Source organism: Pinus tabuliformis, chromosome 4_2 (assembly GCF_031772625.1).
Source record: "Pinus tabuliformis cultivar Carrire ecotype Pingquan chromosome 4_2, CPIR1, whole genome shotgun sequence".
Classification (NCBI taxonomy): domain Eukaryota; kingdom Viridiplantae; phylum Streptophyta; class Pinopsida; order Pinales; family Pinaceae; genus Pinus; species Pinus tabuliformis.
Window position 1 is genome coordinate 484,703,120 of NC_142304.1, and position 15,193 is coordinate 484,718,312.

At 36.4% G+C, this 15,193-nt stretch overlaps 1 long non-coding RNA gene across 2 annotated transcripts; it reads right to left on the reverse strand.

Annotated features, from left to right (window-relative positions):
- Positions 1 to 13,714: 13,714 nt before the first annotated feature.
- Positions 13,715 to 14,614, reverse strand: LOC149170071 (uncharacterized). 2 transcript variants are annotated; one of them, XR_016259466.1, is made up of 3 exons: positions 14,575 to 14,614; positions 14,279 to 14,431; positions 13,715 to 13,918 (listed from the first exon to the last, which is right to left on the reverse strand). It is a non-coding gene; the product is annotated as an uncharacterized LOC149170071 (long non-coding RNA). The 2 variants fall into 2 exon arrangements; XR_016259465.1 differs by having other exon boundaries at positions 14,279 to 14,608.
- Positions 14,615 to 15,193: the final 579 nt, after the last annotated feature.

Below are 15,193 nucleotides of genomic sequence, written 5' to 3' on the forward strand. Positions count from 1 at the left end.
TATATCATTCAATTTAGATTCGATATTGAAAATATTGGCCATAAAAACATCATCATCAATGCCATTTTTTATAATTGCATCATTGTGGCATCCTCAAGAACATTGTCATCTATATGTAGCACAAACTCTTTGATTTCTTCATATAACACATCTACCTACTCCTCTCCATCATTTTGTTCTTCAATATCATCTTTTTCTTCTATATTATTCTTTATAGGTTTTCCTATTGGATCATTATTTCTAATAATGTATGACCACCATTATTTTCCTAGAAACTCTGAGTAAAATACACATTCACATTGACTTGGAAGAGCATGAGACTCTATAGTTAAAGTCTAAAAAGAATCTATTCATGAAGGTTAAAAACTACCTTGTAGACCAAAGAGGTGAAATTGTTAAAACTGTCCTTGTTAAAATGCACATCAGCCCGAGGGAAATGCATGCCCTATTGTGAAATTGGTAAGATTATATTAGGAATACGTAGGCTTACAAAATATCCAATACTTGAGATAAAATATGAACAACCCATGGTGAAAAAATGAACACCCTAAAAGGAAAAAATCCATGAAAATAAGGCGTGAGGAAAAACACATGCCCTATGAAAGAAAAATGCATGCCATGTGTTGGTAATTGGATGTTAGCCTTTTGAAATTACATGAAAATAGGGTATTGACGAAAATACAAAAATTAATTTCAAAATGCACATTAAGTGCATGGGATTGCATGTTTACATAGAAAGGAGAATAGGCCATGTAAATGACAAATGCATGACTACACAATAAAATGCATGCCCATGAGATGTTTTTTAGCCCTACAATGGCTTACACCCTAACTGGTTCTTCCTTAGCATGTATGACTTGGTTTTCATAAGAAAATAAATGGAAATGGATGTTAATCCACTTTATACACTTGATACTAGTATGGCATACTTTATAATAAACTTGAACACATGTTTGAAACATTGTTTAGAAACATACTTGGGTAGTTAATCTTGTATATTGAGTTGTTGCAACTCTCAGGAATGACATTACTTGAAACCATAATTGAAGGTAATATGGCTATGTTAGGTTTTTTATTGTTAAACTATAATGAAAATGATTGAAATATGCTTCACAATATTCTTTAATGATGAATACAAAGGTAGATTTCATTCCTTTGATAGTTGTAATTCCTTTATTTACAAGTGTTCTCCAATTATGAATTCTATAACTATTTCATTATGCAAATAGGGATTAAAATCAAGATAGTTCCTAAATCTTACATTGTTGAAAATTGGATAATGAAATGAAAGCATAAGGTAATGTAGCAATACTCAAGTCCTAGAATCTTAGAAACTAGAGAAGTATTTGTAAGCCTCCACACCTATAATGTCTGACAAGGAAAATTATAAGGATGAAATTTATCTTAAAGTTTAGAAATCTTGGCAAATCTTACTAGTTCCTAACATGCAAACTATAAAATCTTTTGTGATATTTGTATTAAAGATATTGAAATTTCTAATGATATTATAGTCTCTATAAAAAATTTTCTATTTCTAAGGTAAAACAATTTTAGCCATATAATTTGATATTGAGCATGCATGGTTCTATTAGAGTTGGAAACTTCTATTATTATACTTTAAAAATTACCATCGAGTCAACAAAAATGCTAGACTCTACTACAATCATACACTAATTATGAGCTAAAAAATTTCACTTGTGAGAATTCAACCTAGGTAAGGATAACAACATTCCTCCCAACCACATGAATTATACCCAATTGGCACATGCACACAATCATTATTGATACTAGTTTTCAAATTTAAATTACAACCCTTGTTATTAGCCTTATGCATAGTTGGGGAGTTTTTGTTTAAAGATGTCAAAATAAAATTATATATGTGTGTTAATCATAAATTACATCTTCTGAAAGTTTAACCACTTAATTTGGGTCAAAATTTATACTTGTGTGTGCATTTTACTCTATTGTAGTTTTGCCTTCAAAATTACGTGAAATCCCAAATTTGGGTGCATGAGAGAAACCTCTCTCATTATTAAAATGTACTTTAAATGACATAGGTAAATTTATAGTATATATAAGTCCATATTAAAACTTATAAAATAATTTTTTAGAGCTAAAAGCAAGTTGAGACATGCATTTTTATTTGGTTAATGAGTATAGTTTTCACCTTATAAACTACAATGCAAACTTTGCCTCTTTTGCACAACCACCCTTTTTAAATTTGCAACTACAAAATTAACAACATAAATAGGAAAAATATTACAAACCACAACCCCAACAACTTTCACACCTCATATGTAAGGTATAATACAACATTGGCTTATTTTTTCCAAATAGGTTGTGCATTTATGAGTTTTACTAGCTATAGTTTGCCTATTTGTGCATTTTAGTATTTTATGATAGAAAATGCAAAACTAAGTGTACAAAATTATGTAAAATGACTTGAAAAATCATTTGCAGCTTGAAACACTCAAATATCATATTTTTGAGACTTACAAGTGCATTTTACTATAGCTTTGCATTCCCTTTGGTTTTACATGGCCACTTTTAGGATTTACACACAACATATAATTTTTTGTGTGAAATTCAATGTAAGGTCATATATAAGTGTAAAATCACAAATTACACCTTCTAAAATTTGAACCACTCAATTTGGGTCAAAATTGAAACTAGGGTGTGGATTTTTCTCTAATGTAAAATTTCCTTCAAATTTACATGAAATCCCAAATATGAGTGCATGAAAGAAACATCTGTTATTCTTTAATTGAATTTTAAATGTTTTATATAAATGTATCATATGTATGCCTCCATATTACAACTTATATATAAAAATAATCATTGAAAGGAAGCTTGGGAGTGCATTTCAATTTGGTCACTCAATACAATTTTGACAGTACAAATGAGAAAGAAAAATTTCTCTATTTCGTACATCAACCATTTTTAAACTTTAAATTGTAAAATTGAAACATGAATAGGTATAATATGATAAACCACACCCCAAAAACTTTCACAATTCAAATATAAATTATAATACAACATTGGCATACTTTTTACAAATATGTTGTGCATTTCTAGGGTCTTATGAGGCATCTCTTGCATATTTTTTCATAGTTGTTTCCTTTTATGACTACGAAATATTTTTTCATAACAAAGTATTTTTTTTAATATTTTCTCTTAAGTTATGCTATGATATTTTGTGAGTGAAACGAATGTTATTGGATGATAACCTTATGCGATGGTTATTGATGAACTTGAAGCACACATAATCATTGTTTCTTTCTTTTGCTTAAGAAGAAAAGGAAAAAGGTGACCACTAAATTGTAGATGACGTTTGTTTGCACAAAATTAAAATTACAACAATAAAAAAACCTCTAGGTTGATGACGTTTGTTTGCACAAAATTAAAATTACAACAATAACAAAACCTCTAGGTTGTGTACTTGTGACAAAGCGAGAGGGATATCTTAGAAATAGAGTAATCATAACTGAGACATTATTATAACTAGCATTTGCACCAGATGTTGCAAAGGAAACGCCGTAAGGCATAATTTGAGGAACAACCGCAACATGGGAATAGGAAAATCTAAATAAGATGCAAAAATGTAGCATAAATGAAATTCGAAAGCTGTATAAACTGAAATTGATTTAGGGTGCCTGATTTAGGGTACCTCTCTCTTCCAGCCTCTCTCTTCTTCCCTATCCCTCCCTATCCCTCTGTCTTCCAGCGTCCCCCTCTCTCCCCCCCTCTATATCCCCACCTTTATCTCCAACTCTCTATCACCCTCCATACCTCTCTATCTCTCTATCTCTCCTTACATCCCTTCCTCTCTTTATCACCCTCTCTATCTCTCATTGCATCCCTTCCTCTCTTTAGCACCCTCTCTTCCCCCCTCCTTCATTCTCTCTCCTTGTCACACCCTCTATCCCTCCCTTCGTCTCCTTCTCTCTCACACGCCCTCTCTCTATAATTAACCCCACACATTAAACTTTGCCTCTCTTTCTCTTTATTTTCCCCTTCATCTCTCCCTCCCCTCTCCATCTATTTCTCTCCCACCCTCTTTATCTCCCTCCCTCGCTCCACCTCTAACTCTCTCTCTCGCCTACTCCCATGCTCTGTCTCTCACACTCCCCCCTCCCCTTATCTCTATCCCTACCTCTCTCTTTCACTATCCCCATCCGCTTCCCTCTACATGTTTCTTCCTATCCCTCACTCCTTCACTATCATTCTCCCTCTTTGTGTGCCTTTCCCCCTCCCCTTCTCTCTCTCTCTATCTCCCCCTCACACTCCCCTTCTATCTCTTAAAAATTCCCAATCATTTTCTCTCTCACTCTTTGTCTCTCCCTCTCCCAATCTCACTCTACCTCTCTGCCTCCCCCTGCCCCACTTTCACTTCTCCCACTCCTCCTCCTCCTACCCCCCATGCCCTCTCTTCCTCAACCACCCTCTCCCTCTCTCTCCATCCCACCTCTCCCTTTCACTCTCTCTTTTTGTATCTCTCTCTCCTCCTCCCCTCCCCTCTGTCCCCTTGTCCCAACCTGCATCCCTCTCCCCCTACTCTCTCACTCTCTCTCACTCTCACACACACCCCCTTCACCTCTCCCACTCCTCCTCCACCTTCCCCCCTCTCCCTCACTTCCCTTTCTCCTCTTGCCCTCTTCCTCCTCCCCCACTCCCTTCCTCTCTCTCCCTCTTCCCCCTTCTAACTCTCTCTCTCCTCCACCTTTCACCTTTCCTCTCTTACTTGCCCTTCATTGCCTCTTCTTTTTATTTTTCAATTAAATTTCCAAAATTAATAATTTCCTAATTAATATTATTAGTATATATACATAAAATTATAATTTTTCTTTCCTTAACATATCTAGACCCTAAATGCAAAAGTATGCATGAGGAAATTTAGTAGCATATTCTTTAAAAAAACATAAATAAATAAATAAAAATTATATATATATATATATATATATATATATATATATCCAACTTTCTTTTATTATTAATGTCTCTTTTAATATATAGAAATGACATAAAGTATGTATACCATAATTAATTCTAATATGGCTTAACCTCACCATATGAATTGGCAAGTTTTATTTCATAACTTAAATTCGACTTTAATGAAAGTGACTATAAGAAAATTAAAGGAGCCCAACAAGAAATCTCCTCCATTATCTTAGAGTCTGAATAAGATTGCCTCTCATCATCCACCATGGTTTCCAAATTTCTAATTTCTCAAGGGACAACAATGGAATAAGTTTCGACTGAGTCCTGGAGAAATGTCTAGGCCTTGCCTTGACCCTGTGAGTTGCTTCTGCTGCCACCCCTCCTACTGGATTTCAAATTACATATTATAGATCTGATCAAACAGAACATGTACCTACAACAAGAAACAAAATAGGCTCTAACTTCAACATCATGTAGACCTGTTAGGAAATAATCCAGTTCGGAATAGAATATAAAGGTTTACAAAGAATGGCTACAAGAATTTCCGGATATTCACAACAGTCATGCGTCCTAGAGGTTCCTTGCAAAGAGAGAATCGTCAAAGGAAATCAATAAAATACAATAAGCATCCTTTCATATATCTATCTCAGAAACTTAACCACGAGACTGGCCACCAGAAAAAGACCCTGTGAGCAAATTGGAAGCTGTTGTGCCCAATTTTGTCTTGATTAAGTGATCTCTGCTTCCGCATAGCACATGAGTTGATTCTCTAATGACTCTGTCATCCCCAAGCTGAAGAGACCTGCTCTGATCATCCTCTCCTGCTGTCTGTGAACCACCATCAACCGCAACGATTAGAGAGGCTCTTTTTGTCTGAACCTGGACACTTTTGGATGTTACTGCTTTACACCTTTAATTTTATAAGGCTAGGGCAGCGGCTGGCAATCGTCACAAGACCTTCATCAAATATTGGGCAATTTTTCATGTATGACAGGATTCATCTTTGCAGGCATTGAAATACCAGAGGCCAAGAAAATTCCTGCCATCTTTGCAGGCATTGAAATACCAGAGTCCAAGAAAAAAGAGAGCATGAGATAGTATAGAAATTAGATAAATTAAGCATAGCCAAAAAAATTCTACATGTACAGAGACACGTGCAGAATGCAACAAGTCAAAAATGTAATTAAGATTGTTAAAAATCACCAACCCAATGGAAACGGACCTAAATGCTGTAGCTATAACTTTGAATGCCGGCTGACCGATTATACAAGGAAGAATCTTCAAAGACAGGAATTGCCTGCTTACTGAAAGATGGTGAAATGCACTGAGATGTATGGATCTATTCTGGAATTTAATTTTGTTTGGGGCATTGCAAAGAAGCCCTAAGATAGATGACTGAGTTTCATAAACAAACAGTAGTGTTCTAGAAATACAATATGAGGCATTGGATTTCAAATTACATATTATAGATCTGATCAAACAGAAACATGTACCTACAACAAGAAACAAAATAGGCTCTAACTTCAACATCATGTAGACCTGTTAGGAACTAATCCAGTTCGGAATAGAATATAAAGGTTTACAAAGAATGGCTACAACAATTTCAGGATACTCATAACAGTCATGCGTCGTAGAGGTTCCTTGCAAAAAGAGAATCGTCAAAGGAAATCAATAAAATACAATAAGCATCGTTTCATATATTTATCTCGGAAACTTAACCACGAGACTGGCCACCAGAAAAAGACCCTCTGAGCAAATTGGAAGCTGCTGTGCCCAATTTTGTCTTGATTAAGTGACCTCTGCTTCCGCATAGCACATGAGTTGATTCTCTAATGACTCTGTCATCCCCAAGCTGAAGAGACCTGCACTGATCATCCTCTCTTGCTGTCTGTGAACTGCCATCAACAGCAACGATTAGAGAGGCTCTTTTTTTCTAAACCTGACAGACACTTTTGGATGTTACTGCTTTACACCTTTAATTTTATAAGGCTAGGTATCTGCAAGGGCCCAATCTGCAATTAGTCTTAATGACTGGCTAATACTCCACTAATAAAGAACGTCCTTTTTCACAAAATTGCCAGGTTAAGGATCAACTAGTTCAACTAATAATCGACAATGGCAACATGACAAACTTGGTGTCACAAGACTTGGTTACAACAATAAATCTTCCCACGACTGCATCCACAGCCCTACAGTTTGGGATGGTTCAAAAGTAACAGCCAACTCAGCCACGAAGATTTTCATCACACTGGCAATTGAACATTTTTATTGACATTGGTTTGTAATGTCTCACCCGTCAAATACTGTGAAAATTTCATGGGGTGACCTTGTTAGCATAATTGTAGAGCAACCTACAGTGGATTCAACTTTCAAGAACACAAGTTGCAGAAGGGTGGCAGAACATACAAATCCAAGACACATAAGATATAAAGAACATACAAATAAAACACGAGCAAAATAAAAAGCTCTAAGCCTCCACTTAGGCATCAGATTCCTCACAATCTTTAGGTGAACGATTAAGTCTAGCTTCATCTTGACAAGATATAGTTTAACAAACAACACCAACATTGCCCAAAACCATTCAATATTGAGCCATACACAATTTTGCAAATTGTGGGCCCGAATGCATTCAACGTAAAATGTTAATAACATCAACCTCTCTGAACCCTCACAGTTGGAGGAGGTACACATGTGACATCCATGATTCAGCACAATGCGATGCTATAGATACAAGCCCACACTCAGAGAACATACTATTCAACCCCCAGACTGTATCATCAGCTTCAACAGAGAATAGGCAAACCAAATCATATTTAAATGTACACAAGGGAACCTGCCATCTCAAGCCAAAGGGATATCCCGAGCTACATTTGAACAACACTTTCTAGAAATTAAGGACAACTTCTGCATAAGCTGGGAGGAAACAACACATGTAACAATAATTGTATAATTTTGTAATTATTCAGGTATGGGTATCTAGTTTTTAATATCTCAAGCAACACAAATTAGCCCTCAAGTAAGTAGTTACAATTCTGTTATTATTTTAATACTTCTTAGACAACCTGAGGCAGCCCATTTTTGCAAAATATGTTCAAGTCCTATATGAGGGAGGAATGAAGTGTAACTGTAATATTAATTATGATAATTGTCTATGTGCCAGGCGTGTTCTTCACTGCTTGTTTCCCACATCATAAGGGTCCCCAGATCCTTATCATCAAAGGGTCCACATAAGGGTTCAAAGGCACGTTTACATTGTCTGAGGTCCTCAACCCCTGGGGTGGTTGATCCTATTTGCAGGTGATTGATGAATCTGCTCCACCTTTTGCACATTTGGTCCTCTGGTGGACTTGGCACTTTGAAATTTCCCATGTCTACCAGAACAATGAAGAAGGGCAAAACTCGATACCCAAGTGTGTAGATGCAAGATGTATCTATTAAACATTTCAAAGAGGATTACCTATTCATAATAATGAGAGAGTATTTACATGGAATTTGTGACATGTTTGCCTCAGACAAGCAGACATTGATCAGATTTTGGTGGCAGATAATAGACTAACCTAGATGGCTATATTTATCTCTCATCTTAACCGCCTAACCAAGTGATACAAGGCTCAAGAGTGTGGCCATACCTAATTGGATTCTCTTTACGATTTACCTTCTCTGACTTGAACAACACTTTCTAGAAATTAAGGACAACTTCTGCATAAGCTGGGAGGAAAAAACACATGTAACAATAATTTTATAATTTTGTAATTATTCAGGTATGGGTATCTAGTTTTTAATATCTCAAGCAACAAAAATTAGCCCTCGAGTAAGTAGTTACAATTAGTTACCTGAGGCAGCCCATTTTTGCAAAATATGTTCAAGTCCTATATGAGGGAGGAATGAAGTGTAACTGTAATTTTCATTATGATAATTGTCTATGTGCCAGGTGTGTTCTTCACTGCTTCTTTCCCACATCATAAGGGTCCCCAGATCCTTATCATCAAAGGGTCCACATAAGGGTTCAAAGGCACGTTTACATTGTCTGAGGTCCTCAACCCCTGGGGTGGTTGAGCCTATTTGCAGGTGATTGATGAATCTGCTCCACCTTTGCACATTTGGTCTTCTGGTGGACTTGGCACTTTGAAATTTCCCATGTCTACCAGAACAATGAAGAAGGGCAAAACTCGATACCCAAGTGTGTAGATGCAAGATGTATCTATTAAACATTTCAAAGAGGATTACCTATTCATAATAATGAGAGAGTATTTACATGGAATTTGTGATCATCAACCTCTCTGAACCCTCACAGTTGGAGGAGGTACACATGTTACATCCATGATTCAGCACAATGCGATGCTATAGATACAAGCCCACACTCAGAGAACATACTATTCAACCCCCAGACTGTATCAACAGCTTCAACAGAGAATAGGCAAACCAAATCATATTTAAATGTACACAAGGGAACCTGCCATCTCAAGCCAAAGGGATATCCCGAGCTACATTTGAACAACACTTTCTAGAAATTAAGGACAACTTCTGCATAAGCTGGGAGGAAACAACACATGTAACAATAATTGTATAATTTTGTAATTATTCAGGTATGGGTATCTAGTTTTTAATATCTCAAGCAACACAAATTAGCCCTCGAGTAAGTAGTTACAATTCTGTTATTATTTTAATACTTCTTAGACAACCTGAGGCAGCCCATTTTTGCAAAATATGTTCAAGTCCTATATGAGGGAGGAATGAAGTGTAACTGTAATATTAATTATGATAATTGTCTATGTGCCAGGCGTGTTCTTCACTGCTTGTTTCCCACATCATAAGGGTCCCCAGATCCTTATCATCAAAGGGTCCACATAAGGGTTCAAAGGCACGTTTACATTGTCTGAGGTCCTCAACCCCTGGGGTGGTTGATCCTATTTGCAGGTGATTGATGAATCTGCTCCACCTTTTGCACATTTGGTCTTCTAGTGGACTTGGCACTTTGAAATTTCCCATGTCTACCAGAACAATGAAGAAGGGCAAAACTCGATACCCAAGTGTGTAGATGCAAGATGTATCTATTAAACATTTCAAAGAGGATTACCTATTCATAATAATGAGAGAGTATTTACATGGAATTTGTGACATGTTTGCCTCAGACAAGCAGACATTGATCAGATTTTGGTGGCAGATAATAGACTAACCTAGATGGCTATATTTATCTCTCATCTTAACCGCCTAACCAAGTGATACAAGGCTCAAGAGTGTGGCCATACCTAATTGGATTCTCTTTACGATTTACCTTCTCTGACTTGAACAACACTTTCTAGAAATTAAGGACAACTTCTGCATAAGCTGGGAGGAAACAACACATGTAACAATAATTGTATAATTTTGTAATTATTCAGGAATGGGTATCTAGTTTTTAATATCTCAAGCAACACAAATTAGCCCTCGAGTAAGTAGTTACAATTCTGTTATTATTTTAATACTTCTTAGACTACCTGAGGCAGCCCATTTTTGCAAAATATATTCAAGTCCTATATGAGGGAGGAATGAAGTGTAACTGTAATTTTCATTATGATAATTGTCTATGTGCCAGGTGTGTTCTTCACTGCTTCTTTCCCACATCATAAGGGTCCCCAGATCCTTATCATCAAAGGGTCCACATAAGGGTTCAAAGGCACGTTTACATTGTCTGAGGTCCTCAACCCCTGGGGTGGTTGAGCCTATTTGCAGGTGATTGATGAATCTGCTCCACCTTTGCACATTTGGTCTTCTGGTGGACTTGGCACTTTGAAATTTCCCATGTCTACCAGAACAATGAAGAAGGGCAAAACTCGATACCCAAGTGTGTAGATGCAAGATGTATCTATTAAACATTTCAAAGAGGATTACCTATTCATAATAATGAGAGAGTATTTACATGGAATTTGTGACATGTTTGCCTCAGACAAGCAGACATTGATCAGATTTTGGTGGCAGATAATAGACTAACCTAGATGGCTATATTTATCTCTCATCTTAACCGCCTAACCAAGTGATACAAGGCTGAAGAGTGTGGCCATACCTAATTGGATTCTCTTTACGATTTACCTTCTCTGAATGGACGGCAGGCTCTCCAGTTTTAACAACATTGCATACTTTGTCTAATTACCTATTTCAGAATTATGCTAACAAGAACAATCTATATAAAAGGAAATATTACTTTGTCTAATCTGAAAGATAGTGTGACATACAATGAATGGAACTGCCCCACAACTCCACTTGGATATTGGTTGAATTAAGTTTGTGACGGTAGTCATGTAACTGTAGTATGACAAGACATAATGCTAATTGACCTAGAGTCTGTAAGAAAAGAGCATCAACCTGTTCAAGGTACACATTACTTTGAAATGTTTGATCAGCTTCCCAAGTACCCGGTTTATTAGCTCATTATACTTTCAACACATGTTAATAACATCAACCTCTCTGAACCCTCACAGTTGGAGGAGGTACACATGTTACATCCATGATTCCACACAATGCGATGCTATAGATACAAGCCCACACTCAGAGAACATACTATTCAACCCCCAGACTGTATCAACAGCTTCAACAGAGAATAGGCAAACCAAATCATATTTAAAGGTACACAAGGGAACCTGCCATCTCAAGCCAAGAGTTAACATAAAGGACCATATTTGACACTTATAGAGGGCTTGACAAACACAAAGTGTAATATATTGCGTTTAACACGATCAGAAAACAAAAACAAACGAGGGTTACCAAAAATGGGGAACCCTTTCACTTGCAACATACCCACTAAATCACAACAACCTAAGAGAAACACGGACTTCAGTCTTTTTCTTAAGAGAACTGCACTTATATTATGCTGATTTATTGACGTTGCAACATGTACAATAGATTCTCTACCAAATAAGCGCACACTAAAGATTTACTCTCAGAAAATGCCTGTTTTTTTCTCAATCAGAAACTAACAATGCCTGCAGTTGAAAATTGATTCAGCACTCCCGTCAGGATTTCTCCTAAATACTGAGTCAATGAACCTGCAACTGCTGGGTAAACATAATTTTCGGAGCTGGTTCTCACATAGCAATTTCATATTACCCTGCAATCTAGTCTTTGTCACGGTGTGCCCATGTATCCAGTTTCAAAATCATGCTCCTGACAAAACTTGGATGTTGCCCTAACCTACAACGACAATTTTCAAAATTCATTTCCTTGAGAATAATCCTATTCAATATTCCATTGCTTTCTTCATAGCATTGCCAGATAGAACCTGCAATAGAGACTCACTGATGTCATCACCAAGTCCACCAAATCTGACCTTTATAGGAGCTTGCCAAGCCACTAAACAATAGAGCCTCTTAAATGGATTCACGTATACTAACAGCGGCTCCTAGGCGGTGAGTGGTCTGCCCTACAATTGCTTATATTCAATTCTAATTCAAATTTAATACCATACTAAAATCACGGTTCAACAATATTTGCCCCATGACATTCTAGAAATACAATATAGAGACAAATACCTTATTGTTAGGGCTACAATGTGAGAACATGTTTTCTCATGATTGACAGCAATGTCCAAACACTCGAAAAGGCTGGAGTATCTGAGTTCCACTCAGTGAAATCTAAACAACAGAAATCATTCAAAATAAGGGATTTTCCTTTTCTTTTTTGGCATTTTTATGACACCGACAACTTGTTCAATCTGCCCACAAGTTGGACTCCCAGGCAGCAAATAACCTGCACGTTACTCACAGGTTAATATCTGACTAGCAAGCGCATGCAGACCTCTTAGTCATTGGAAGTTTGACTTACTACCAGAGTTGAGAAATATAAATAATCATAATACAAAACATGATATCTCAATGAATTATAATCTCCAGAAGCAATAGATAAAACATGATAACATGACAAGTCAATGAGAAGCTGTAAGGATTACTTCAATTCCCTTGTTAGCTGACCTAGATAATGTTCAATTAGACATTCTAAAGCATTGTTTGAGCACTCAATGAATGACAATCAACTGCACAAATTCACTTTATATTTTGAAAAATCCAATGATATTATAAATGGGAAATACAGATTACAAAATCTTTGGAGTCAAGAGAGCTAATCATCTTAAAAGATGCAAGAAACATCCATACTCAAATGACTGCTTCATCTAAGTTAACATAAAAAAAGGGCGCCAGACACATTTACAAAACTACACATTCAGGTTAACAATCAGGCATCTACTCAAATGACATAATCTTCAGCATAGTGAGGCATCAACCAAACATAAAGATTATTTATGATGCTTAATAGAAAAATCATAAAAAGATATCCCATAGCATTGTTCCAATTATAGCCTGCACAATAAAATCCAAATGCATCATGTTACATAAACTAAATAGACAGCAATGAGCCAGATACTTAAATATCTGCCACATTTTGCAACTGATAAAACACACATTCAGGCCTCCAAGCAGGCATCTATTTAAATACTATGCCTTGAACAAAAGGCAACACTCACCAAATAAAAAGGATATTCATAATTCTTAAGAAAATCCTCTTATATATATATATCCCGTGGCATGGTTCCAGATCTAAAATGTATAATAAACCCCAAAAGCCCGTGTTACATATATTGAATATATAGTGTAATGAACTAACATTTCGGCTCTGCTGCAGTTTTCAAGCAAAATACAATAGATTTTTACAACATGAAACCAACCCATTTCAGCTATTAATGATGTTAATGTCAAACGGCCTACTACTAATGCAAAATGGAAAATACTACTTCAACATGTGTCTGTCCACATTAATACCTTCTCGCTCTTAATGCTGTTTGGTAGAGTCGAGAAACAGAACAACGGGGAAAAGCTTCAAACTGGATGGCCCAGATATTACTCTCGCAAATCATTGCATGTGTTCAAATCAATCGATGCCCTCATATCCATTTATACCATATCACGGGCAGCACTCCTCAAGCAAACAGCAGCAACAAAGAGCTGCCAGGCTATACGCATCACCAACAACATCAACAAATTATCAATGGCAATAATATGAATAAAGTCAAAAATAATTTCCTGTAGAAAAGACTACTAAACCAATCCATGGAGATAAACCAAGATAAAAGGGAACCACAGCAAGCCAGGTTCCCTGCATGATTGAGATCCTAGTCAGCATATACTATGGAAGGTACAACTAGCTTTAGGGATCCATAAAAAATGTTCAATAGTGTTGGCAAATGCCAATTAACACTTGACCTAACCCAATTCACATGCAATGAGAACAAATAATATACAACAATATGATCATCAAACCAAACCAAATAAATCATTAGATAAAGTCCAATAAGTCTTCAATGAATGCTTACCATCCTTCTAAAAAGCCGGTGTAACCGCGTTGAGGATCGGGTGAAGAAAATGTAGAGTACTGTTGAGATGGATATTTTCGGCAAAAACCTAAATTCTGAGACTTGAGGTAATTGACAAAAGCCACTGATACAATGGAACCACCAAACAAATCGCTACATCATAGAACCAAATCAATGTGTTAAAAACAGAATTCATATCAATATTTACCTTAGGTGCTAGGTATTCAAGCACAGCTGCAAGAAAAATGGGGGTTCCAATCCCAACCCTCTTGGCATATCTGCCATTCTTCAGATACCTGGCGAGCCTTCCAACAGGAAATTGAAGGCCGGCTTTCATGATTTCGTGACGGGCTTTTTCTTGGATTCTCCCTTTCGGCCCCCTGCACCTTTCCCTGACTTAGTAGAGGTTTCCATAGGTAGCGCTCTGTCAGTTTACAACAATCCAGGAGTTACACAGTACACAATAATGCAGATGCCGAAGAGACACCGTCGATCTGCTGGTTCGCATCTCATTTTTATAATTTGTAGTTAAATAAATTGGATGGGTAGGATTATTTTAATCGTCTAACAATTAAATCAAAGGCTCAGAATTGTACACGTACTTTCAGAGGAAAGTTGATTTCAAATGGAAACGCCTTACGGCGTAAAAATGTAACTCTAAAATATTGTAGATCTTAACAACCCTAAAGGTCATAACAACCATAACATATAATAAAAGTATAAATCAATATAGTATTGATATTTCGTTAACCTCACATGTTAACACATTACTAATTGTCACATTCTCCGAGTGGTCCATCTACTATGCAACAAGATTTTGACAATGATCAATTGTAGTGGAAACTCTAACATATAGTAGACCAACAAGGATTAAAAAATAACAAAAAAAAAAAAAACTGATAGTTATTTATTAAT